Source organism: Cricetulus griseus, chromosome 8, assembly GCF_003668045.3.
Source record: "Cricetulus griseus strain 17A/GY chromosome 8, alternate assembly CriGri-PICRH-1.0, whole genome shotgun sequence".
NCBI lineage: Eukaryota > Metazoa > Chordata > Mammalia > Rodentia > Cricetidae > Cricetulus > Cricetulus griseus.
Window position 1 is genome coordinate 25,485,230 of NC_048601.1, and position 27,549 is coordinate 25,512,778.

At 43.4% G+C, this 27,549-nt stretch overlaps 1 protein-coding gene and 1 long non-coding RNA gene across 3 annotated transcripts in view; one reads left to right on the plus strand and one right to left on the minus strand.

Annotated features, from left to right (window-relative positions):
• Positions 1-2,317: 2,317 nt before the first annotated feature.
• Positions 2,318-15,062, minus strand: LOC113837043. The gene is made up of 2 exons (XR_003487644.2): positions 14,783-15,062; positions 2,318-2,606 (listed from the first exon to the last, which is right to left on the minus strand). It is a non-coding gene; the product is annotated as an uncharacterized LOC113837043 (long non-coding RNA).
• Positions 15,063-15,228: 166 nt separating this feature from the next.
• Adipor2 (adiponectin receptor 2) overlaps positions 15,229-27,549 on the plus strand; it is a 42,274-nt gene continuing 29,953 nt past the window's right edge. Inside the window, exon 1 of one of the 2 annotated variants that reach the window (XM_027429275.2) lies at positions 15,229-15,372. The gene's annotated coding sequence lies outside the window, so the exon portion shown is untranslated. Of the gene's footprint in view, positions 15,428-27,549 lie in introns of both variants that reach the window. The other variant, XM_027429276.1, reaches the window with a different exon arrangement.

Genomic DNA, 27,549 nt, shown 5'->3' on the forward strand with positions numbered 1-27,549 from the left:
GGGGGGGGAGTGGAGGGTTTGGGAGGAAAGGAGGGAGGGGGAGCTGGGATTGGAATGTAAAAAATTAATTTATTGATTGATTGATTGATTTTGAGACAGAGAATATCTGTGTAGACCTGGCTGTCCCGGAACTCTCTGTAGATATACCTGCCTCCGCTAGGATGGAATGCTTGCTCTTCCACACTCAGCTAGCTACAGGACCACCTTTGAGAGTTGGTTCTCTCTTCAAATCAAGGTTATGAGTCTTGGTGGCAAACACCTTCACTGCCCCCACCCCTTTTTTGAGACAGAATCTCACTATTTAATGCCCACTGGCCTTACAGCAATCCTCCTGCCTCAGCCTCCTAGATGTAGGCATGAGACACCATACCCAGCTTCTTAGAAAACTTCTCAACCTCTGAGAAAACTCCCCACTGGAGCCAGGGTTCTTGCTGCCACGGAAATGGAGAAAATAAGAATGGGCTTCCGAAAGTTGGGTTAGAAAATTGGAGGTCACGGGTGTGAATCTTGGTTTGCCTCCCTCCTCCCTCCCTCCCCTCCCCCTCCCTCCCTCCCTCCCTCCCTCCCTCCCTCCCTCCCTCCTTCTCTCACTGCTTCCTTCTTCTCTTCCATAAACACTGAGTCCCAGCTTACAGGAACACTCTGCCTAAAGCAGGCAGTCAGTCCCTCAAAGGATCGTGGGAGCTGTGATTGGCAAGCTGCAGCCTTGTGGGTGATTGGAGAAGAGGAACGGAGAGAGGGAGATGACTGAAGTCATGGGCTACCACTAGGATCCTTTACACATTAGGATTTCATTTTCATAGTCCCTCAGATAAACTGTGACGGGTTGTGTGTCACAGCAGTTGCTGAGGTGCGGCCTCCCACAAACCACAGGTCTTCACTGTGTCTTCTTCCTTGTGCTGAAAATCACAAGCTTTTCCTGGTACCAAAGCTCAGCCCAGCAGTGACAATGGGCTTCTTCCTTCCTGAAAGCACGATTGTGTGTGTGTGTGTGTGTGTGTGAGCATGTGTACACTAGGCTGGCCTCAAACTCACAGAGATCCTCCTGTCTCCACCTCTGGAATACTGAGATTAACTGTTCTTGCTTTTTGAGGCAGAGTCTCTTGTAGCCCAGACTGTTCTCAAAAGCTCCCTATAAAGCCAAAGATGACCTTGAACTTCAGATCCTCTGTCTCTTTCTCCCTGTGTGCTGGGATGGCAGGTGTGAGTGTCCTCCTGCTGGGGATCACGTTTCTTTGTCTCTTTAGCATTAGGAGATATGAGCCATCTGACTGTCCCACTTTCTCAAGATTGTTTTGGCTAGTCCTATCAGTTTTCCTATGAGTTTTAGAATCCATTTGTTTGTTTACACAAAGGTAAAAGGGATTTCTAAATTTAAAAAAATGTTTTAGATGTATGTGTTTCTGGTGCATGTGCACATGTACAGGTGTGCTGGCCTGGCCTGGCGTGGTCAGGGAGGCCAGAGGATGTCAAGCGTCCTCTACCTCTTTCCACTGAACCTGGAAATATCTGAGGTCAGCAAGCTTCCCCCATCCTCCTGTTCTTCCCCTCCACAGCCTTGGTGTTACAGGCATACAGGAAACCATGCTTCTGTTTTCTTCACGGCTTCTGGAGATTTGAACTCAGGTCCTTGTGCAACAAGTGCTTCTACCTGCTAAGCCATGTTCCCAGACCAAATCTTTACTGCCCTGAATTCATTATGTAGCCAAGGATGACCTTGAATTTCTGATCCTCCTGCTTGAGAACTAGGATTACAGATGTGGTTACTATGCTTAGTTTATGTGGCACTGGAAACAGAACTCAGGCCTCTGTCTCTACTAGGTAAGCCCTCTGCTGACTGAGGGCTAGTTCGTAAATCTTTAATTTATACTGAAATAGCCTCCATGAGGCTATTTCATGACATGGTTATGCTGTATCAACAGTACCAGACCATGCCTGACCTAGGGCAAGCACTCACCACTAAAAGAACAGCAACAAAACCTACCCAGATGGGAAATAGAATATTATTATTCCTCAGGAGTCATATCTTCTGATCAAACCGCCCCAATTCATTCATTATTTTCCTATCTCTCCCTCTCCCTTTCTTTCTGGGCCCAGGCTAGCCTGGACCCCATTATGAAGCCTAGATTGGCCACAGACTCCTGGTGATCCTCTTGCCTCAGTCTTCAGGGCTCTGGAATTAGAAGTGTAAGCTACCAGGCTGGGTTTCTTTGGGATGAATGATAGAGAATGGATAAGGAGAAAATGAATGACATGATCTAGGAATTAAATTGGAATTCAGTCTTGTTGCCGATTGACAAAAAATAAAAAACAGGAATCAAATCTTTAAGAAGTACTTTACTCAGAGAGCTGGCAGTCTGGGAGGGACTTTGCCTTCCCCAAACCATCTCCCCTTAGCATATTTTCCAGGGAGTCAGAACAGAGGCAATAATTCAATCCAAAGTCTAGTTCGTGTTGTTCCTCTGGTGGCAGTTGGCCTTGACTCTGAGATTCCACTTTTCTTTCATAATTGTCTGTTTGGTTTCAGAGGGTTCAATACACTAAGGCCACCCAGTTTTGCATTCTTCCCAAGTCTCCATTTGGATGACATCCAGTCTGAAGGTTAACTTGGAACAAACAAACAAACCATTAGCTGAGTATACATGTTGCATTATTACCAATGTGTACAATCAGAATCCCTCTTACAAAATGAAGCAATGAATGTGTTTTTACAATACAGAGTATGAAGGGCTCCAGTTTCTCCCCTATCAGAAGTGGTAGGTGTAGCTGGTTTGGCTGGAAGACAACACTTGGTACATGGAATAATCAGAGTAAATTTTTGGAATGGCATATTAGGGACAGATTGTGGAGGGCCTTGGAGTTCAGCTTAAGGAGATTTGAATTTTGAGAGCCTTCAAAGAGCTTTTGAACTTAATATAGCTTATTGGCAGCAGTTCAGAGAACACATTTGAATGGTAGAGATACTGATGACAGGAAGACCAATGGAGAATTTACGGTAGTCGTTCAGAAAGGAACCTGAGCCCGTAGCAGTGGTAAGGTACAACGTCTCAGAGCTGTCGAAATGCCCCAAGTGTAATCATAGATGAACCTGGGATTGAGAGATGATGTGCAGACTGACACTCTCTCCAGAGGAGAGCTGTTTCCCAAAGGAGCAGCACTGCAAATGCCTGAAGATGTGCTGATGTCCCTAATGGAGTCACATGCTACTTACAAAGTGCCTGCTAATTGGCCTGTAGAGTCAGCAACTGCCTTTGATCTGCACCTGAATGTGATTGATGGCTAATCTCGGCTGTCAACTTGACTGCATCTGGCAACAACTAAAACCCAAGCTGCTGGATCTCCCAGGAGAGATTTTCTTTACCATGTTATTTGAAGCAGGTAAATCTGGGTGGCACCTTCTGGTGGCATCCCAGGTAAAAGGACGTGGAAGAAGAAAACTGCTCCTGCCTGCTGCCGCTACTCTTACCGGCAAGTCCATCTATCCTATTGCTCCTGTATTCCTTCACTGAAATTAGAGCCTGCTTCTTTGGGATTCCATGATAGACTGAAGACCAGATGCTCTCCAGGAAGCCTCCAGGCCTCCAGGGTCAGATTGGGACTGCAGAGACGCCCAGCCTCATAGACGGGACAACTACTGCATTCTTGGTCTCTCAAATGTGAGACAGCCATTGCTGGACTTCTCCAACAGTATCCTGTAAGCCATGTATATATTTCCATTCTGTCAGTTCTGTTTCATTAGGAGAACCCCTGACTAATATACTGGACTTGAAAAGCTTGTATCAGGGCAGTGAAAAAACAATAGGGAACTGGGGGGGGGGGTGTAGAGATGGCTCAGCATGTGCGCATACCCCACACTGACATCACATACAACTAAGTTGTTTTCTAAAATCTAAAAAAAATAAAAAATAAAAAAAATAAACTAGGGAAATCTGTGCAAAGCAGATCACTAACTATAGAGGATAAACAGCAGTTCCTAGCATTAGTCAAGGTAAGGTAAGCTTTTTTCCCATTCTACTGTGAACAAGATCTAAAATTGTTGATCTGGACCTTCAGTCTGTTTCTTTCTTCAAAATAAGATTTATTATTTGTTATTATTATTATTATTATTATTATTATTTTATTTGTGGGTTTTTTGAGACAGGGTTTCTCTGTGTAAGAGTTTTGGCTGTCCTGGAACTCACTCTGTAGACCAGGCTGGCCTTGAACTCACAGAGATCCATCAGCCTCTGCTGGCATTAAAGGTGTCTGCCAACCCTGTCCTTCTAGGCTTTTTTCTTTTTTAACAAGGGTTTCAGGGATTAAAGTCAGGTCTTTAAACTTGTGTGGCTAGTATTTTCACCCACTGAGCCATTTCACTGGCCTAACTTTTGAAACTTTTGACTGAATTCCTAAAAACAGTTTTTCTTTCATTTATTCCACCAAACACTAAAATAATCTGAGAGATTTTTTTTTCTTCATTGAATTTGATTTTATTTGAGACAGAATTTGATTATGTAGCTTAGGTTGGCCTCAAATTCCCAATCCTGGGGTCAGGGATGTAGCTCAGCTGGTGGAATGCTTGCCTTATACACACAAGGCCCTGGGTTGGATATTCACCGGCTGGCCACTCCCATAACAGACTTGCCACTATCACAGAGGGGCCTCATTCTGCCTGATCAGTTGATACTGTAATACATAGAACCCACAGCTGAGTAAGACTGTTGCTGACAATTTTCTCCCAACATAGCACCTTCCAGCGCTAAGAGGCCAAGAGCCCAGAGGGAAGAAGATACTAGACTAACTCAAGCCTGATTTCTCTATTCAGACAGACAAGGCATGTGTTACCTTCAGCAACAGGGTTTTACCATCTAGTTCTAGTGGGCAACCAACTCCTGTTGCAGTGGTCAATGCTGTTTTAGGAGGCCTCAGAGACCTCCCTGACAATGTTGTTTTTCTGAGATAAGGTCTGTTCTAGTTCTGTGGATTGACTTTAGACTTGACCCAGAGTTCTCAGAGAGGACAGCCTCGATTGAGGAACTGCCTACATCGTGTGGCCTGTGGACATGTTTGTGGGAGAAGGCCTCAATTGCTAATTGATGTACAAGACCCAGTCCACTGTGGGCAACATCATTCCCTGTAAAAGAAAGCTGCCAAATCCCGGTACCCAGGAGGCAGAGGCAGAGGCAGATGGATCTCTGAGTTTGAGGTCAGCCTGCTCTAGAGAGTGAATTCCAGGACAATCAGGGTCACACAGAGAAACCCTGCATGGGGGCAGAGGAAGAAAAGAAAGGGAGCTGCCTAAGCATGGGTCTGTGAGGCAGCCAGTATGCAGCATTCTTCCATGGTTTTGCTTCAAGTTCTTGCTTGAGTTTCTGCCCAGAATTTCCTAGAAGGGTAAGCCAAATAAACCCTTTCCTCCCTTAAGTTGCTTTTGGTCAGTGTGTTTTATTATAGCAGCAGAAAGGAAACCAGAACACAGCCTCTTTATGTAGTCCAATAATCCTGCCCCTGCCTCCTGAGTGACCTGTGCTAACCAGTCTAGTGGAAACGAGTTTGAAACAGAGTCTCACTCTGTAGCCCTAGGCTGGCCCAGAATTTGCTATGTACACTAGTCTGGCCTCCAATTCACAAAGAGCTGCCTGCTTCTGCCTCTGCCTCTGAAATGTCCAGTCTTAACATTTACAAAACCTTTTATTTGTATGTGCTTCATCCTGAATTTGACCCTGTGCTTTAAGTTGTTGTTTGTTTAGTTTCTTCTGGGATGTCTTTTTCTTCTGTGCAGCCTCCTCTTCTGGCTTAGGGAGCGTTTGTTCTTTTTATTGATAGGCAGTTCAGGTATGGGTTTCCCTGAGCATGAGCGCTATACGTGTGGTCATGCATCGTGAGTGCTTTGTTCACGTGGGTGTATTTGATGACTGGAGGATCTGTGGCTGAGACCTCAAGCTTAGCACTAGTCTCTGCATTTTGAAGCATGTGTAGTATAAATTCAGCACTCTTTTTGGTCACCAATCCTGTGCCAAGTTTCATCATTTGTCTTCCAGCTCCATCATTATCCTGCCAGAGTAGTACACAATACCTTTCAGATACTTGGCTTTACAGACAATATATACCTGATGGCCTGGGCATTTTCACTGATAATTTAAAGTGAGTATGAATATTTGAATCTCTTGTTTTATATGGCTTCATATGGGTTTCTGAAAGAGTAGTGAGTCATTTTCACAGGTCAACCTCGAACAGCTCACAGCAAGAAGGAAATCAACATTTTGTTTTTTCTTGAGACAGGGTTTCTGTGTGCAGCCCTGGCTATTCTGGAACTAGCTCCTGTAGACCAGACTGACCTTGAACTCACAGAGATCTGCCTGCTTCTGTCTCCTGAGTGCTGAGATTGATGGCATGCACCACCACTGCCTGGTGGGAGTCAACATTCTTAATAAGCTCTCCAGATGTTGATTTTGTACATAAATGATTAAGACTCTGGGCTAGCTGTGGTGGTGGATGTCTGCAATCCCAGCTCTCAGGAGTCAGAAGCAGGGGTATCATTATAAGTTTGAGGCCACCTAGTCTACATAGTTCCAGGCCAGCCATGGCTACATAGGGAGAGCCTAGCTCAAAAACAAACAAACAAACAAACAAACAAACAGTACAAGTAATTCCAACCTCCTATTTATTTGTATGGGAAGAAGAAAGAAGAGGCAGGAGGTGGTGGTGTAGGCCTTTAATCCCAGCACTCAGGAGGCACAGGCAACTCTGTGAGTTCAAGGCCAGTCTGGTCTACACAGCAAGTTCCAGGACAGGCTCCAAAGCTACAGAGTAAAACCCTGTCTCAGAAAACAAAAACAAGAAAGAAGAAAAAACTTCTCATGGCTGGAGAGATGGCTCAGTGGTTAAAAGCATATACTGCTCATTCAGAGGACCTGTGCCTGGCTCTTCTTTTGCAAACGACATGATCTTGGGAAACAGTTTCTGTATTTGTAAAACACAGTTATTTTAGAGGCATGGTGGCACACGCCTGTGACCCTAACCCTGGAGTAGCTGGGGTAGGTGGGTTGCTATGAGTTTGAGGAGAGCCTGGGTTACTTAGCGAGTGCCAGCCCAGTCAAGATAACATAACAGAGTATTATCTAAAACAAAAAAACAAACAAAAATCAACGATCAGTTATCTACCTCTTGGGGCAGGTAAAGGTGAAGGTGATGCCAGTCCTTTATCCAGTGTGTATAGCACGCTGCAGGAGCCAGCCAAGAGATAAAGCAGTCATTGTGCCTGCCACTTGGAGGCCACTTTCTGTGTGCTATGGCCATGAGCACTGCCATCCTTTCAGTCAGCATTCAGACAAGAGTGCAGATGGGAAGGGTTGTGGGGAGCAGTGGGGTGGAAGGAAGTGTGGTAACCCCATGAAGGCAGAGGTGAAGGGCACTGTGCCTGCCAGCTGGGGAAAGCTCTGACTCATGAGAGGTCCTGGTGTCACTGTGTGTCTACTGGGAGGGGAAGGGTGAGTTCACTGTTGGACTTGGCATTTGTCTTTGCACAGATGTGTCTCTGGCAGGATGGTGTGTGTGGAACTATAAAAAATAGATGTGTCACCCCCTCTCCGCCCCAATTTGTGTAATCTGGGGATTTGAACCCAGGGCTGTATGCATCTAAGCAAGTGCTCTACCATGGTGTTCCACCCTGAGCCCCAAAGCAAAATTCGTGAGAGCAGGCTCCCTGAAGTAAAGAAATTTAAGCCATTGCAGAGATGAGCTAGTCCTGGGACAGGTTTGCAGGTGCCAGCAAAAGTCCTAGCAAGGAGTCTAGGTGGCAGCTGGAGACACACCAAGCCTTTCTTCTGTTCTATACTGTCTCCCTCCCTCCCCCTTTCTGTCCTCCCATTGTCTGGGGTCAAGGTTAGAGGTAGCAAAGCTACCTGGTAGCAAGCCATATGAATTGCTATTTTGCAGTGCTAGTGATCCATTGTGTATGGCTTGCTGCAGGAACCAGCCAAGAGATAAGGAACCTATGGCCTTGGGCAAGCATTGCCACTAAGCCACCCCCACAGCCCTGGCACACAACCATATTAAACAGAGTTCAAGAAGGATTTACTTCTGGTTGCCTTACTTTTTTCAGAAGGAATTATATCTTTTTGCTTCTTTTTTTGTTTTTTTTTTTTCAAGGATCTATTTATTATGTATACAGCATTCTGCCTGCATGTATGCCTGCAGGCCAGAGGAGGGCACCGGTTCTCATTACAGATGGTTGTGAGCCGCCAGAATTGAATTCAGGACCTTTGGAAGAGCAGGCAGTGCTCTTAACCGCTGAGCCATCTCTTCAGCCCTTGCTTTTTGCTTCTTATTTAAGCCTGAACAGCAAAGCAAAAAGTAACCAGAGAACCAGCTTTGAGGACCGCAGCGGCCCCACAGCCCTGCACAGGGAGATCACTTAGTCTTTGAACTCTGTTCCAGATCAGTTGTTTTCTCTCAGCAAATGCCCTGCCAGTTCTTGCTTCTACTTCTGTAAATCAACTCCTCACCAGATTGCATGAAGACAACTTAGTAATTTGATAGAATTCTCATCAAATTATCCTAAAAACCTGGGTTTTAACCTGGCTGGGAGGTGCATGCCTGTATTCCAGCACTGGGTGAGCTGAGGTAGAAGGACTGTCATGTGGGAATTTGAGGCCAGTCTAGACTGTCTTGCAAGATCTTGATCCCTGATCCCAATGTACAAACAAACAAACAAAAAATCCAAATCTGAAACCCCCAACAACCCTTATAAAACAAAGTTCTGGTTTAGCCAAACATTTTCTTTCTTTCTTTCTTTCTTTCTTTCTTTCTTTCTTTCTTTCTTTTGAGACAGGGTTTCTCTGTGGCTTTGGAGGCTGTCCTGGAACTAGCTCTTGTAGACCAGGCTGGTCTTGAACTCACAGAGATCCACCTGCCTCTGCCTCCCAAGTGCTGGGATTAAAGGTGTGCTCCACCACCGCCTGGCGTAGCCACACATTTTCATCAAACTCCTTCAAGGAGAAGAGACCTCTTGATAGGACGAATTTTAAATTTTAGCTTAACAACAGCAGGGCATAGTGGACAGAGCCTACAATGCTAGCACTCTAGTGGCAAGAGCAATTCAGAGCAAACCTGCACTACATAGTTGAGTTCAGCACAACAAATACAATGTTTGCTGCCCCCTACCCTACAATACTTCATGTGGGTGGCAGATTAAGCAGTCACTGTGTAGAACACATGTCTTGACTTTTTCAATAATAATAATAATAATAATAAAACTTGATAGGATTTTTTTTTAAAGAAAGGGTCTTACTCTGTAACTGAGGCTAGCCTGCAACACATGCTACTTCTCTTGCCTCAGTTTCCCAAATGCTGGGATGATGACTAAAAAAATATCAGAGACTGCCTACAGCCAGGCTTGGGAAGAAAGTTACCAACTCATGGAGGGCTGCATATTGTATGCAAGGCATACCAAATGAAGACTTTTGCTTGTTTCATTTTGTTTTTAGATTCTTTTAAAAACTATGTTTATTTATTTTTGATATCTGTGTATATGTGCGTGAGTGTATGTACACATGTGTGAAAGCCAGAGGACAACTTTGTCAGTCAGATTTTTTTCCTCCCACCCCATCCCCTGAGTTCTGGGGACTGGATTTAGGTTGTCAGGCCGAGTGACAAATGCCTTTATCCACTTTCCCATCTCTCTAGTTACATTTTTGAGATTTTAAAGACAGGGTACTTCTTCATAGTTCTGGCTGTTCTGGAACTCTCTGTGTAGACTAGGTTGGCCTTGAACTCACAGAGATCCACCTGCCTCTTCCTCCCAAGGGTTGGGATCACAGGCACTCACCACCATGCCTGGCCACTTTTGAGATTGTTGAGACAGGTCTCAACCTGTATCCTAGGTAAGCCTTAAACTCACTGTGTAGACTAGGCTAGCTTTGAATTCCAGACTTCCTACCCAAACCCCTCTCACTTTGAGATTACAAATGTATCTGATGAATAATGCTTTCCTTTTCTTTTCAGTGACAGAAACAGAGGTAGTTTATCAAGACGTGTTTTAAAGGTACTCCCAAAGGTGGAAGTGGGCTAATGAGCTAGGAACACAGATGCTCATAAGCTGATTTTAGTTGGACATCCCAGCACAAGGAGACAGCGGCAGGTGGATCTCTGTGACACTTCTATTACATTGCATGTATAGATCATCAAGCATTGCTAAATGTTAAACATTTTGTCATTTACTTGGTCTCTCTTTCATAGGGAAGAACTGGGAATTACAGATAACTCTTTACCTCTCCTTAGTTCTCACACCTATTTTCCACCCCTTCCCACTGGCAAGTGTGTTTATAAAGTTGTCTGTGTCCTTTTTGTGTATTTAAAGCATGCATTTGGGCTGGGCCTGAGCTTAGTGGTGGAGTGCTTACCCAGTACACATGAGGCCCCGGGTTGACCAATAACAACAAAAGCTGCATGTACTCATAGACATGTTTGCTGTTTGTCAAGGCTGCACAGGCCACACTTAAGCAATGAAGACATGTTTGCTGTTTGACAAGGCTGCGCAGGCCACACTTAAGCAATGAGTCAGTCAGCCGCATTGCCAGCAACAATGTTCTGCCTTCCCCAGGGCTACACTAACTACCTGTGTTAGAGGAGCTGCTAATGTTATTTATGTAATTATGAGAGTGTTTATACTGATCTTAATTCTTGGTTTTCAATATTGGGGCAACTTGGCACAAATGGGAATTTAGTATGTTATGACATTTCTACAAGAGTTTGAAGACACATTGCTTGTTAACATGCTTTTAAATAGTTTAGATTTTTGACTGATATCAGTGTAATTGCAAGTATCACAGAGTACAGTTCGTGTGTGTGTGTGTGTGTGTGTGTGTGTGTGTGTGTGTGTGTGTGTGTGTGTTTGTGTAGTGTGTGGTTTTGGACTTGTGAGTGCCTGTGTTTGGGGGGTTGGGGTCTGGTATGTGTACACAGAGGCCAACAATAAGTGTCTTCTTCAACAGCTTTCTTATTTTTGAGGAATGGTCTCTCCCTGAACTTGAAACTCACTGATTTGGCTAACTTGGCTAGCCAGCAAGTCCCAGTGACTAATTTTGGTTTCCAATGGCAGAATAAACTTTTATATTAAATATAGCAATTGTGGGACTGGAGAGATGGTTCAGTAGTCAAGAGCACTTACTGTTTTTCTAGAGGACCTGGGTTTGATTCTCAGAACTCACTGAGGGATCCTGTTGTGTAGAGATTACATGTGTGTGCCTTGATGGCTTTTTATATATGCTTGGAATTAGAACTCAGGTCCTCATGTTTGCATGCCCAAGTGTTTAATAACTGAATGATCTCCACAGTCCCAGGACATAATAAAATTCATCTAGAATACAGATTTTCTAAAGACATTTTCAAATCAGTTAACACATGGCATTCTAGCTAACTGGCTAGACCTGATAATTTTATCTATGTATGAGACGGTCACAGGGACTGATGTGATATTTCTTGCCCCTTAAAATTACCTATGTATGTATTTATTATTTTGTGCTCGTGTGTTTGCCGCAGTGCTTGTGTGACAAGGACAACTTTTGGGAATCAGAACTTTCCTCTGCCATGTGAATTCTAGGATTGAACCTGGGTCATCAGGCCCAGTGAAACCTTACTTGTGAGCCATCTTGTGGTCCTTAGGTATATTTTTTTTATTTCTATGTTTTTCAATTATTGCTAGGTTTATTTTTTATGGCCCACCATTTATATTGTCTAGATTTTGCATATAGACACACATACACACACACACTCTCTCTCTCTGTCTCTCTCTCCCTCTCTCTCTCTTTCTGCACCTCTCTTAGCTTCCCTGCTTCTTTTTTTTTTATTAGTTCAAATTAGGAACAAGCTTGCTTCACATGTCAATCCCTTCTCCCTCTCCCTGCCCTCCACCCACCCAGCTTCCCTGCTTCTTAAGACTTCTAAAACCTTTGAACTCTTCTGTGACCTCTTAACCCTTCACAGCCATTCTGTATTCACACATACACACCTACTGCATGGTGTATAACATACAATCTGAGAGTTAATCTGTTTGCCTTAATCTCCACTATTGTGGGAAGTGGGAACACTGGGCAAACTGCTGCCATTGGAACCTCCATACCTTGTGAATTGGTTGCCACTCAATAAATTCTGACATGTGCAAAGACACAAATGTGTTTGTCTATGTTTCTGACATAGCACAGTCATGGCATTATCTATTTTTGGTTTTTTGAAATATGGTCTCCCTCTATAGCCTTAGCCTTCCCAGTCCTGGAATTACAGGCATGTACTTCCATGCCCTGCTTGTAAATTCTAAGCCACCAATACAGGTTTCCCAAGACTATTTACTAATTTGGTTTCCAATGGCAGAATAATTTTTTCTATTCATTATAACAATTATGGGACTGGAGAGAGGGCTCGGTGGTCAAGAGGACCTGGGTTCAAGTCTCAGCACAAACATGAGGGAGCCAATGCTCTGTCTGTTATATGTAGGCACTGTATACACATCTACACAAACATAAAAATCAATCTTAAAATTTTTGAGAAAAAGCAGTTGTTCTGAGCAGAAAACAACTTTTTTTTTTCCAATAGAAGCACTGAAACCAATTTCAAATGAGTTAAAAATTCACAATGGTATTTAGAATTTTTGTTTTATTTTGAATTAAGAGTTGCCCTACCATTTGGTTATGACTTTAGAATTTTAGATAATTCTTCCATTTTCATTGGCAATTGACTTGGACAATGGTGACTAAGTTTGTCCTAGGAGCAAGTTCAGTGTCATTATGCCAGCAACAAGTCACTGAAGCTATAGCTGGAGTATGAATGCTACTCAACCAGTGTTTTGTCCCCTTGTTAACAAATTACAGAGGTGACTATATCAAACCGGCTGTACCGGAGGGCACTGTTGGGTCATGGTGACTGGTATGGGGTAGGGTAGAAGGAAGTGTTTTTTGTTGATGTTGAGATGCAGGACCCACCCACTATGGGAAAATGTAATACCTTAAGAATGGAGAAACTGGACGTGTGAGCTGGGTCAGTGGCTTGCCCCCAAGCCTGATGATCTGAGTCCAACCCCCAGACCCACATGATGCAAAGAGAGAACAGATTTCACAAAGTTGTCCTCTGTCTATGGCATCTGAACCCATTAAAAAAAACAAAAAACGGAGAGAAGGTTTAGGATGTACCAAAGTAGGACCCTTGCCTGAACATTCACCACTGCCCTAAATTCAATCTCCAGTGCTTCAAAAACAAATGAACAAACGAACACAAGAAGAGAGATTCTGAAGAGCCATAGCTGATACTGGAAGATATTGAATGTTGTTGAGTTCTTTGTGATGTGTGAACAGCTAATCAGAAGGCAACCCATAAAAAAATCAATAACTAAGTCATGGTCAGGGAAAGAGAGCTGAAAAAAAAATCTGCTTTGGAATATCTGATGGTGCCATTTAGGTAGGGACAAGGGTGAAGCCAGTATGGCAATGAACTCAGGAATGTCCCTTAGGGATAGGGAGAGTAGCAAAGATCTTTATTAGCTGGGAAGGTGTGAGCATTTTGAGGAAATAAGGTGGTTTGTTTCATCATTATAGAAACATCAGGAATTGCATGTAGTGATTGACAATGAGATCACTTCAGCAGAGACCAAGTAGGAGGTAAGAGGGGAATGGCGATGTTCTCTTAGAAATCTGTTTCAGCACAAGGTGGACTGTTCCTAGAGTAAAGTTCTTTGGTCAAAGAAGTCTCTAAAGAAAGGAAGAACTGCAGGGAAGATTTGATAGGAATTTTGTTTTCTTTTGTGGAGCCAGGATCTCATTCTAGCCCTGGCTGACTTGGAACTCATTCTGAGGCCCAGGTTGGCCTTGAATTCACTGCAGTCAACCCTCATCAGTTTCCCAAGTGTGGCGAGTTAAGGTGTGAGCCCAGACATCTGGCAAGACTGAGATCTTGGAAGACTCTAGTCTGTCGTCCTTAGGGGATATTTTATATTAAGCCTGAAAAATCTTCTCATCTTTGCCCCATGTAAACTGGCATTGTGAACTTTTTTTTTCTTTCCTTCTTAAATTGGTGATGGAATCCAGGCCTTCGGAGGGTTAAGGCAAGTGGGCTACCATTGATCTATAGCTAGAGGTATGGGTCAAATTTGTAAATCTGAAATGCCTGCATTTGGTTTCTGATGTATTGTGGGAAGGTACAATTGTCTTTCTTGACCTTAGTCTCCAAACCTTTGTGTCTTTTTGTTTTTGATGAGACAGGGTCTGGCTTGGAACTTGCTGTGTAGATCAGGCTGACCTGGAACATGCAAGATCCTCGTGCTTCAACCTCTCTAGTGCCTTTCCTGGCTGAAGAGTTTTCCATGTCTGTTTCTCCCCATCCCCCATCATCAGACTTCAGCTTCTTGGATATGAGACTTATTGTGGTCCAATGGCAAGGACAATAGGCTGCCGGCACAGGCTTCCTCTAAAGTCTAAACTAAAGCTTCTGAGTTTATTTTTCATGGCTATTAAGTTTTGACTTAAAGAGTGTGAAAGATAAATTCCTCTTACAACTGAACACGAAGAAACCATTTTTCTCTGCAAACCAGCTCCTACATTTCCTTGTTCTGGTTCTTAATGAGGCAGATTTCAATAGGAAAGCTCATCACTCCTGTGTAAACAGACACAAAGCTTAAGTCGTTTATAACCGACCATTACTTTAAGACCATCTAAAATAATTTTGAATTACACATTTTAAGAGATCGTATATATCTTCTAGAAGTAGCAGGGCATATTCATCATACGTTAATATAGTAATTAAAAACAAGCCCTACTGTTTGAGGAAGTGTTGACTAACGCTTTCGGAATTCCGAAACCTTCACAAGACGAGACGCCTAGCATTAAGTTGGCCGCTGACACAAACGCACGCTCCGGCCCGAATCTTTAAATTTTGGCTCGCACCCACGAACATCGAGGGAAGCATCCCCGGCCGCGGCGGCCCCCTCCTCTTCTGATCTCTCCGTGAAACGTCGAGGAAGCTGGGTGAGTTCGGCTGGGGACATTCTGCCGGCACTGTTTACATTGTGTTCCCGGCCGAACTACAACTCCCAAGATGCACCGTGGTTCCAAAGCCACCGGAGGGGAGGCTTCCGGTTTAAACCAGCACGGCTGCGCACGGGGTGTGGTCTTACTGGCTCGACCCGCCTCGTGCGATGCGCGTCACGGCGACGCGCGGGCGCGGGGGCGGGGAGACGCGGCGGCGGCGGTCGCGGCGGCGCGAGCACAGTCCCGACGCGGTACCGCGGTGGCGGCGGCGGTGGCGGCGGCGGCTCCGGCGGGCGGCCCCCTCCCTCCGCCCCTCTCCCCTCCCCGAGGCGCTGCTTCCCGAGGCGCCGAGCCGCGCGCTAGGCGGCGGCCAACTCGGGTGAGGGCTGTGGAGCGCGCTTCCCGGGCACAGCAGATTGCGGGGTCGGAGGGAGGTGAGAGCTGACAGGTGTCCCCGGCGCGGGCCGGGAGCGCGCGCCTGGCCGGCTCTGAGCTTGGCCGGAACTCTGACCGGCGCGGCGCGCGCCTGCTGCGGGGGCCCGTGCGGCGGCCGGGGCGGGGTGGGGGGGGGGGGGGGGGCCGCGCTCCGTGCAGCTGCGGGCGCGGGCGCCCCTGTCCTTTGGCCACCGCTGGCCGGAGGGTCCGAAGCCCCTCGCTCCGACTCTCTTCGGTTTCCGGGCGGGGGTGTACCCGTGACGGCCCGCGCCGAGAATCCTCCCGCTCCAAGTCTAGTTGGTGTCTTCTGCCACTTGCAGGGATTTCTCGGGCCAGGCTTGCTTCGTTCGGAAATTTGTGCTCGGAGCTACTTTTCCAGCCGCTGGGATGGGAAGGTTGCCCTCACCTCTTCTTAGGTGGCAGTCCCTGCGGGATAGTTGTTCTTGGGCCCAGTTCTCAGCCCCCATTGGGTTTTATACCTGCCAGAGTTAGCTTGCTAGGGAATTGCTGGTAACGGTTATAAAATAAGTTTTGAAGGGTGTGAGAGAGCGTTGTTGTTTAGACAGTCGATGCATTTCTTCTTCTGGCTTCCTTGGCCTTGATTTAAACGTTTGCTTTTGGAGTTTGAAAACTTCTGTCAGAGGGTTGAGCAGTGAATTTTTTGGTTGAAAGATTACATGTCCAGCTGGGATCTGATAGGTACAGTGTTTCACTGGAGGTTTTACTATTTTAGTAGAATGATTTTTTTTTTTAGTTTTATTTTATTTTTTTTTTTTGCTCTAGATGTCTCGTTTAAAAAAACTTTAGAAAAATTTAAAATCGTCAGTTTATTATTGTATGTGCACGTGTGTGTGTCCATGGTACACTAGTGGAGGCCAGAGGACAACTTTAGAGTTGGTTCTTGTCTATATTTATGTGGATTCTGGGAATCAAACTCAGGTGGCCAGGCCTTAAAATTTTGCATGGCAACGTCCTTTACTCACTTAGCTATCTTGCCATCTTTCATTCTTGTGTTTTTGTCTTCACTCTTATTTTCCTAAAGCAGACTGCCTACCCTTCTCCCCAAGAAACAAGCTAAAAGTACTGCCAAGTCTTTTATGATATTTAAAATTATTTGATCATAAAACTCTTCCCAGTTAAATGGTTCTTTTTGGGGCGGGAGTGGTAGAATCTCACTCTGTAGCCCAAACAGTTGCCTCAAACTAACAAGAATCCTGCTTCAGCCTTCTGAGTGCTAGAATGAATCATCTACCTCGTTGGGCCTAATGAAAAAGTTAAAAAGAACTTCCTTCAACTTTGTGTGTGTGTGTTTGAGAAATAGCTGTATCTTTGTAGCTCAGGCAAGTCTTAAATTGTTAATCCTGCCTCCTGGTATCATGGACAAATGCTCACTCAGAGCTTTTTGGTTTTTTGTTTTGTTTTTAAAAATATGTTTTCATTGGAGCTCACTATGTAGACCAGGGTGGCCTTGAACTCAGAGATCCACCTGTTTCCATCTCCCAAGTGGTTGGATTAAAAGTTTGTATCACTACTACTCAAAATATAAAACTCAAAGCCTTAATATTTAAAGGGGGGAATTATAAATTTGTGAGTTTTAAAGTCTCAAGTGTCTGTACCAGAGGCCACCTTAAGGTCTTATCACATATCCAGCTCACTTCTACACTGCTTGTAGAATGTAGCAGTGCTGATTGTGAATTAACTGTAAACTGAGATTATTTTAGCAGCAGGGACTTCCGCACATAGGCTTCAGCAAATTGATGGTAAATCATTAAGTTTGAGAAGTTCAAATTAAATATGGAAGGTGTCTTCCCAGCGTCTATCTGTAACTGGCTACTCACCAGTTTATATTTCAGGCTTTGGGCTACTTAGTGGCAGATTTTATCTTCTGTGGATGAGAGTAAGATTTCCAGAGCTTACAGAGTTTGTGTTTTTCCATCCTTGTGCTCATTGTGTAAACTTAAAAACCAAATGGATTTTTTTTTTTCCATGAGTACTATCAGTTTATGTAGTGGACTTAGTATAAGTCGTGTTTTGTTTTCAAAAAGGAAAGTACTTTCGTTTCCTTTATTTCAGAGTTTGACAGACTTTACAGCCTTCGGGTCAAGTCCTGCCTGCTGCCTGTTGTAAATAAGGTTTTACTGGGATATAGGCACATGCAGTTGTGCTTGCTGTTGGGATAGAAAGTTGAGTTGTTTCATACTTGTCACAGAGACTCATGGACTGTAAGCTAGCCCTCAAGAGAGAAAGAAAAAAGTCTGCTGTATGTCGTGTCTGCTGGCTCTGTCAAGGCAGTCCTGTGAGTTTGAGACCAGCATGGGCTACACATTGAGACCCTGTCTCGGAAGAAGTGTTGTGAGGAGGAAGTATATTCAGTGACAAAACTAAAATGAGCCTGGAAATATAAAGTAAAAACTATTCAGAATTATGTCATTTAAGAGGCTATTTTGGTGATTAGCCTTATAGACACTCTTGGTGATTATTTTTATGTTTAAGTGGCTCATGTTAAAATGTTGGTTTGTATTCTACTTAAAAGGGTGTGTGTGTGTTTTTCTGTTTTTCCATGTCCATGAACTCCCGAAGAAGGCATTAGATCCCCTAGAGCTAGAGTTAGATATGGGTTTTAGGAGCTGAACTTGGGTCTTCTCTGAGCCATCTTTCTAGCCCCATTCTGCTGGCTTTGTATTCTCTTGGGTCCCAGGGATGATAATAGGGCCACCAGGAAGTCTGGTGGTCAGAGCCTTTATTCACTGAGCCATCTCACTAGGTTTTTCCCCCTTTTCTTTTTAAATGAGGGGTATAGATATTGCCGGAAGTAACTGTTGAGCTAAAAGATGGCTCAGTGGGTAAGATTACTTGCTGTATAGGCAGGAAGACTTGAGTTTGGATTCCCAGAACCCATGTAAAAGCCTAGCTGCAAATGGGCCTGTTAACTCCAGTACTATAGAGGTAAAGAGGAGGTTGGCTGGGGCTGCTGGCAGCTAGGCTACCTCAAGGTTGAGTGGAAGACAGTGTCTCTGAGGAATAAGGTGAAGAGTGTTGGATCAGAATGCCTGAAGTCCTCCATGGTGTGCATGATGTATTCCTTCCTGCCTGACAAGTGGGGCATGTGTGCACACATACAGTTAGTTGTTCTTCGTTTCTATTTTAGTCTGTTTTCCTTTGGGGTTTCTTGGATGGTCAGCTACTTTCTTTGTTATGCTTTGTAGATTTTTCTGAAAGTTCCTACAGCTTTGCTGTCTTTCTCCTTGGGCATGTTTGGCTTCTTGGAGATTTCCTCCTCCTCCTCCTCCTCCTCCTCCTCCTTCTCCTCCTTCTCCTCTTTTTTTTTTTTTTTTTTTTTTTTTTTTTTTTTGTGTATGTGTGTAACAGTCCTGGCTGTCCTGGAACTTGATTTGTAGACCAGGCTGGCCTTGAACTCACTGAGATCTGCCTCCCAAGTGCTGGGATTAAAGGTGCGTGCCACCACTGCACAGCTCTTGGAGATTTTTTTCTGTGTTTTCCTGAAACAGCAGTCCTTCGAAGTCCACTCACCCTTGATGTCCTTCACCAGAATGGTGCTTCCCTAATCGGCATTCTCATCCTTTTTCTCAGCCTTTAGAACTTGGAGTCCAACCTTTAGCATTCAGCTCTCCATGTATTTGTATCTTTGATTTTATGTAGACTTCTGTGAGCTTGCCTAAAACTTCTAAGGCAAACATTTAAGGTTTAGAAGAAGTGTATCAAAATAATAGCATTCATCATCATTTTGGGGGCTGTGTCTGGTGGGGAGAGGGATAAGGAGGGTTCTGTGTGGACTACACTCACCTTCACTTTTTTAAATCTTTGTTTTGTGCTAGGCTAAGTCTTAAGCAAGTCTTTCAGACCTGGCTAGAAACATTGGGCTTTCAGTTTTTTTGTTTTGTTTTGTTTTTTTAAGTGTGTGTGGTGCACATGCATTATTGCTTAGGAAGCATGCATGCCATGGCACACATTTGCAAATCAGAAGACAACTTTGGGGTCCAGTCTTTTTATTTTTATCTGGGTTCCAGCGATCAAACTCAGGTCATCAGGCTTACTCTCCAAGTAAGTGCCTCTGTAACTGCTGAGCTGGCCCTGTTACCATTTTTTAAAAATATGACATTGATTACTACTGTTAGGATTGGCCCTCCTCCCTTTTTCTGAGACAGAGTCTGTCCATATAGTCCAAGTATAGCCCAAGCTAACCTTTGGACTCTTGATCATCCTACCTGGCCCTCCTGAATGCTTGGATCATTGGTGTGTGGCACTGTGTCCAGATGACAGAATTCTTGTCTATAATATGGTTGGTCACAGTCATAAACTGTGACTGATTGTTGGAACTACTAGGTGATGAAATGCTTATGCAGCAAACAGAGGGATTTTTGTTCTTTCTGTTTGCAGAAACTTGCCCATATACTTAGAAAATTAGAAAGCTTATGAATTCCTACCTATCTGGTGAAGAGCTCCTCAGAGCTTTATCTTTATTTTAAACCCCTACTGAGTGTAGTGGTACTTACTGTCCCAGCTCTTGGGAGGCAGAAGCCAGGGATCAGGAATTCGAAGTCATCCTCTGGCTATGTAGGATGATAAGGCCAATCTGGGATTTATGAGAGCATGTCTCATAAACCAAAAAATGGTCTGATGGCCTGTTTCTAGAGATTCAGCTGGGTAAAGTGCTTTCCATACAAGCATAAGAGCCTGAATTCAATCTTTAGAACCCTTATCAAGTAGTTGATGGGTGTGGTGATTAGGGTCCATCTTGGCATAGTTGTCAAGTACCAAGTGAGAAACCTGTTTCCAAAACCAAGATGGAAGACTTTCAAGGAATGACACTGAGGTTGTCCTCTGGCATGTGATTCTCACACTCCTGCACCTACCTACATACACATAAAACATGCAATAAATGAGTTTGTTTTTGGTTCGGGGAGATGGTGGAAGGAGAGAACCCACTTCTGCAAGTTGTCCTATGACCCACGTGTGCACCATGGCACACATGCACATGTGTACTCACAAAATAAAGTATAAAACTATCCTCCAAAGCACCCTCCTAAACCCTTACATCCTTTAAAAACAGAAACAAAAATCTTTCTAGAGACTTTTTTATTTGCTTTAGTGTCTTTTGGGTGAAGCTTTGGAGATTGCAAATCATATGATTAGTTGAAAAATTAAAGCCATTTTGCCTTATTTGCGACATGCTCATAATCTTTTCCGCTTCCTCTTTTTACCTTCTTCCTCATGGTGTATTATGCTAAGGTCCTTTAGCCTTAGCTTCAGAGGCACGGTCCTGTTTCTCTCTTCTCTTGTTCTGTGAAGAAATCTAAGCAGTGAATTCTGTGTAGTGTTTCCTACCTGTGATCTCAGGACTCTGTAGGCTAAGGCCCATGAGTTGAGAATTCTAGGCTAGCTTGGCCTAAGTAGCAAGACTGTCTCATTTAAAGGCAGCAACCACTGTCTTAGTGACTTCAGAGAAACATGCAGTTGTGATAACACAGTTTTGGCATCCTATCCAGAGATCTTGTCTGTAGTTGCATTAACATCAGATCATGGCATTCATGAAATTGCATTTTTACCCATTTTGTTATGTTTTGCACTTTTATTCTTACCAGTCATGATAAGAATATATACAAAACTTTCAAAATCATTAGGGCACCTAGGGCACTTGATTATTGGTGGTATTCTTCATTAAGATCATAGCTTTGTAAATGTTTCTAGAAGGTCCATATTTCAGGCATTAATTGTAGGAAAGCAGATGGCCAGCTCTTGAGGAAAGTTAGCTAGATCATCTGGGGCAGCAGTGTCCAACCAACTGTAAATACCAGTAGCTCTTTTTTTTTTTTTTTTTTTTTTTGCTGAGTTTATTTGGTTGTAACTTGGTTCCTCCACATTGAATTTCTCACATCTTTGCTGTGGCATGGAATTGTGCTTCTGGATGTGAACTAGCACTCAGGAGCTCGGCAGGTGATGCTATGTTATGCTGACTTACAGTAAATGTTTATGGGTTTCTTCCTATGTCAATAAATTGCCATCTACCCCGTTTTGTTTATTTGTTCGCTGTTTTGGTGTTGTTGGGAATTGAACACAGGGCTCTGCTGCTGCTGGTGTGTGTGTTTCATTACTTATTTGACACAGGGGTCTTACAGTGTAGCCTAGGCCTGGCCATCAGCTTTTGATTTTCCCATTTTAGCTGAAATTACAACCATGTGTCATGCATTACTGCCCCCCCCCCCAGCTTTTTTTCCTGGTTTTTTGTTTTTTGGTTTTTTTTGCTTGTTTTATTTTGAGACAGCCTCCTGTTTCCCAGAGTGGCTCAGTATATGGCTAAGGATAATCCTGCAACTCCCAATCTTATTGTTTCCATCTCTGGGTGCTGAGAATACAGGTCTGTACCATACTGCATTATTTTCATAGAACTTACCATGTAACTGAGGTTGTCCTTGAACTCATGACAATACTGTCTTGGCCCCCAGAGAGTATTGGCATTGTAGATCTGGGTCACCGCTGGTCATACTGTATGAATATAGTCATTAGTAATTTAACATTTATTCTAGTTTTGATAGGCATTTGGATTGTTGCCAAATCAGACCTAGTGGTACAAGCCTGTGATCCCAGTTACTTGGGAATCTGAGACATTCAAGGCCTAACTGTATACCTTATTGCAGTTGACTCAAAAAGTAGAAAGAAAAAGTGCTTTGGGAATATAACTCAGTGGTAGAGAACTTGCCTAGTATATGTGGGGCCCTAGATTCAATCACCGGTACTACCAAAAACAATTAGAATGATTCCATTTTTTCCCCTGTAATAATGTCACTACTAGGGCCAGCAACATGGCATTTGCTGCCAAGCCTGATGACCTGAGTTTGATCTCTAGGGCTGACATGGTGGAAGGAGAGAACCGACTCCTGCAAGCTGTTCACATATGCGCTCACAAGTAAATAAATGCAATAAAAAAATTTTAAAACAAAACTAAAAAAAAACCCTAATATTATATTGAACATTCCTCATCAGGACTTCTTGGTCTTGTATTTAAGATCTTTGGCAGGTTGTTGTTGGTGATTGTATGTGTGTTGCTGGAAATTGAGTTCAGGGCCTCATTCATGCCAGGCAAGCACCCTTTTTTGTTTGTATTTGGAGACAGGGTTTCTCTGTGTAGCCCTTACTGTCCTGGAATTTGCTTTGTAGGCCAGACTGGCCTAGAACTCACAGAGATCCACCTGCCTCTGCCTCCTGAGTGCTGGGATTAGAGGCGTTCGCCACAGTGAGCTAGGCAAGTACTCTGATCATGTACCTACACTCTTAGCATGTTTTCCCTCCTGAGACGAAGGGTCCTGCTGTGTATTCCAGGTTGGCCTTTAACTCAGTGTGTAATCTTACTGACTTTGAACCTCAATTCTGCTACCAGAGTGCTAAGACGAGTGTAGCCCTCCCTGCAAGTGCTAACAAGTTGTGGTTGGGGAATCGTTAGGGGTTATGTCAGTTTAAGGTTTAAAATAGAAAACATAAGTAGTAGGTTGGACAAAATGTATATATGTATACATATGTATTCTTACTAAGTTAGAAAGTAGGTCCTTGGGGTTGGGGATTTAGGTCACTCCCTAGTATAGAGAAAATATTTGAGTCAGGTGTGGTGGTCCACACATTTAATCCGGGGGGTGGGGGGCCAGAGGCAGGCAGTCTACAAAGTGAGTTCCAGGGTAGTCAGGATTACGCAGAAAAAACCCTGTCTCGAAAAACAACAGCAGCAACAACAACAACAACAACAAAAAAAAAAAAAAAAAAAGAGGAAGAAAGAAAGAAAGAAAAAATTTAAGCAGTGTGTTGTTCTGTTAGAAGCCAGGTATGTTTTTTGTTAGGTTGCCAATGAAATAACCATATTCTAAATGGTTCAAAAAACAAATTTGTTTTTTGAGTCCAGAATTCCAAGTTTAAAATGTCAGCAGATGGGCTGCTTCTCTTGCCCTAATAGTGTCTTTATTCTGGGCATGCATCCTTAGTGTCTTTCTCCTATAAAGACATCAGTCAGATTGAATTAGAGCCAGGCACCCTCTCCCACCCCTACACCCTCCGTATCCGATTTTTCCTGGAAACAGATTCCAGCTATATAGCTCAAGCTGGTCTGGAATTCACTCTGTAGACCAAGCTGGCTTCGAACTGCCTCCTCAATACTGGGATTAGAGATCTAGCTACCACCACACCCAGCCTAGGGGCCTGCTTTTACTACTACATTTAGTTTTAATTACCACTTTAAAGGCCCCTTGTCTAAATATAGAAGCTAGAAAGAGGCAGTGAGTACTTGATGCTCTTCTGGAGGACTGGGTTTGATTCTTAGTCTCAAGTGATCCAGTGCCCTCTTCTGGCTTCCTTGGACACTGCACACATATGGTGCACAGACATACCTGCAGGCAAAACACCCACATAAAAGAAATAAAATCAAACCTTATGGTCTAAGGTACTGGGGGTTAGGGTTTCAGCATAAGGGTTTTGAAGGGATATGGTTTTGTACAACCAAGGAATTCTAGTGGGAACTTGGCTTATGCTGTTCTGTTTATGGATGATGATCAAGATTGTTGGACACAAAAGGAGCTGATAGTTTGGGGAAGTAGGGAGATAGGAAAATAATCTCAGGAAAGTCAGGCTTGATGGTACAAGTCTTTAATACTAACTTTTGGGAGCCAGTGAGGTTGCTCAGTAAGTAAAAGCACCTGTTGCCAAGCCTGCTGGCTTGAGTGTAATTTCCTGGTACTGACGTTGTAGAGAACCACTTCTCTCAAGTTGTCCTCTGACTTCCACAGGGTGGCATGTATGTGCCCCACCAACCGAAATAAATAAGTTTAATTAAAAATTACACCAAACCAACAACAACAGAGTCATTCACAGCAACATGGTAAGTTTTGAGCTAGCTAGGTTTTGTGAGACCCTATCTCAAGAAAACCCAGAGAACTTAAACAAATAATCCCAGAAGAGAGTTAACAGCTAGGAAGACATTAAACAGCATATAAAGTATTAGTATAATTGTTAGGAGGAGTGACCTATGCTGTATTTAGGTAAAAGTGGAAAAGTTAGCCTTTGCCCAAAAGACCTTTTACCTGAAAGGTAAATGATAAGCAAGGTCTAATTATTTACAAGCCCAGGCCTGTTTCTAAATCATGAAGCTGATAAGATTGGTGTGGGAGCTGATCCTGTTGGCAAATGCCTGACTGAAACCCTGGCACTGAGAACAGAGGCATGAGGATCAAAAGCTACATAGGAAATTTAGGGCCAGACTGGCTTCCAAAAAGTAATGTTTTTTTATTTTATATGTCTTGGCATTTTGCCTGCATGTGTGTCTGTATAGGAGTGTTGGATTCACTGGAATTGAAGTTATAGACAGTTGTGAGCTGCCATGTGGGTGTCGGGAATTGAACCTAGGTCTTCTGGGAAGAGCAGCTAGTGTTCTTAACTGCTGATTCATCTCTTCAGCCCTGAATGCAGATTTCTTTTTGTTGTTGTTGTTTTTTAAAGATTTACTTATTTATTATGTACACAGTGTTCTGCCTGCATGTATGTTTTCACACCAGAAGAGGGTACCAGATCTCATTATAGATGCCTGTGAGCCACCATATGGTTGCTGGGAATTGAATTCAGGACCCCTGGAAGAGCAGCCAGTGCTCTTAACCCCTCTGAGCCACCTCTCCAGCCCCCTTGAATGCAGATTTCTTAAGAGGAGCCCTAGAGCCAGAAAGAAGTAGGTTGAACATTGGAATTACTGAAAAGCAAAACAAAACATGTATTTACCGAGCATTTCTGTATCTATCAAAACTATCAAAAATAAATTAAGGCATTCCTAGAGAAACAAAAGCTGAGAGTTCATTACCATGAGACCTGTTCTATAAGAAATGCCAAAGGAGAGCCCTTTTAGTTGAAATGAGCCACTGGCTGGTAACTTGGAACTACATAAAGAAAATGGTCTATGTTAATTGTAAACTGTGTGGCTATTTTAACAAAGAAATAATCATAAAAAGGTATCAAAGGAAATTTGAACAATGCAATAACAGAATTGAGGAAGTCACTGAAGTTTAGCAGCATGTAATAGTTAATCTCTATATAAATCATCTGCTTTATAGGATTACAAGATGAAGGAATAAAATAAGAGATATAAATTTACACCCACTCATCCATGTATTTGTTTATTTAGACAGGTTTTGTAGCCCAGGCTGTGTGGCTGAGGATGAACCTGAATTTCTGACCCTGCTTCTGCCTTCCAAGTGCTGGGATTATAGACATGTGTCACTACACCCAATTTATGTGTGATAGAGGTGGAGCCCAGGACTTAGTATATGTTAGGCAAGCGCTTTGCCAACTGAGTTATGTTCCTAGCCCCAGAGATATAATTTGTTACTTCAGAAGCATAAAGCAGTGAGAAAGTTGGGGAGCTTTGTAGCAGTGTTTATAATGCAGTTGAAACTAAATTTGTGTCTTAATCTGTTTTGTGTTGCTATGACAAAGTACTTTAGATGGGGTAAAGAATAGAATTTTATTTTCTCATGGCAAGGAAGCCCAAGATTCAGGTACTAACAACTTTGGTGTGTGATGAGGACTGCTGGTTCCAAGAGGGCACTTTGTTGCTGTACCCTCTGTAGAGGTGTATTCTTACAATAGTAATAGTAAATTATTGTCTATTCCTTGCAGTTTTTGTTGGAAACTGGACATTAGATAAGACATTGTGGCAGGTCTTATTACTTGTTGTACCTTCCTTCAGGGTTAGTGTATTTGCTTAGTTATTAACAGGCTTATTTTAATGAGGTCTGTTTAACTCTTCTGTGTCCTGAACCACTTGATCCTGGAAACCTGACTGGGGCAGCTAGGGAACGAAGCAAGGACAGATACAGAGATGTGTACAAGAAAGCTGGGAATGGGCTGTGCTTGTTCTGATCCTACAACACAGCCTCGAACCTCTTTATTACATACAGCCCAGGAAGGCTTGCCTCAGTAGGAGGTCTTTGTAGAGGGGCAGTCTTGGGTACAGCCACTTGGCAGGAGAAAGCTGCAGGATGCTGGTGATGCTAAACCCAAAGGAGGCTTTGCCCATTCCCTGAACCCTGGCCTGGGGAAGGCTTTGCCAGTTCCCATGGTGTGAAGCATTGGGGTCCTTGTTAATGATACATATTCACTCAGGGCTTCCTCTAATCCCCACAAACCTTTGGTAGTCTTCCTTAGGAAGTTAGAGTTAGGGATGTGCCTTCAGTTACCCTGGGATCCATATGCTTGCTTTTATGCAGGGCTTTTTTTTTTTTTTTTAATCTGGATCACATTAAGTTGCTAAATTCCTAATTGCTGTTCAATTGCTCTATTGATTTCAACCAGTACCCTAGTCTAAATTGTAAATTGCTATGCAGAATGATCCAAATGCTGTTTTCTTTGAAGGAATCACTTTTGAGGTCAGTGTTTAATTTTTGTTCTAATCCTACTAACTATCTTCCTGATTTTCTCCTGCAAACTTGAGTCCAGTTATCCTGTATCTGGATTCTGTTCCCAAAGACTGTTCTTTTTATTGGGGTAGGATATTTGAGATTGGAGCTAGGGACCAATCTGTGTTTGGGTGAGTGTTCTACCACTGAGCTATGTCCCTGGCATATTCTGTTCTTTTTAGGCTTGGGCATCTTCACCTGTTTTTGAAATTGTTTTTCTGTTTCTCACCCTGGACAAAATCTTTTCAGTCAAGTGTGATGATGCACACATTTAATCCTGGTACTTGGGAGTCAGAGGCATGTGGATCTCTTGAGTTTGGGGCCGGCCTGGTCTACAAAGCACGTTCTAGGACAGCAGGGCTACACAGAGAAATCCTGCCTTGTAGAAAACAAAAACAAAAAATGACAACGTTTCTCACAGATGATGGGTAGCCTGTGTCCTTTCTGGTGTGGAACCACTGCCTCTTAAGCTGCCTCAAGAACTCTTAGGACTGATTTTTTTTTTTTCAAGTGTTTCCTGCCTAAGATAGGACTTCATCAAGTGGGGGCAGAGCTGATAAAGGCATTTGATTTCTGAATTATGCTTGATAACTGCAAACAGGTAGCTAGGGAACAAGAAGTCTTGATGTCCTACTTTGGGGAGGAATCCTTTCTGAGTGTTGGAGTCAGGGGAGTTTTAT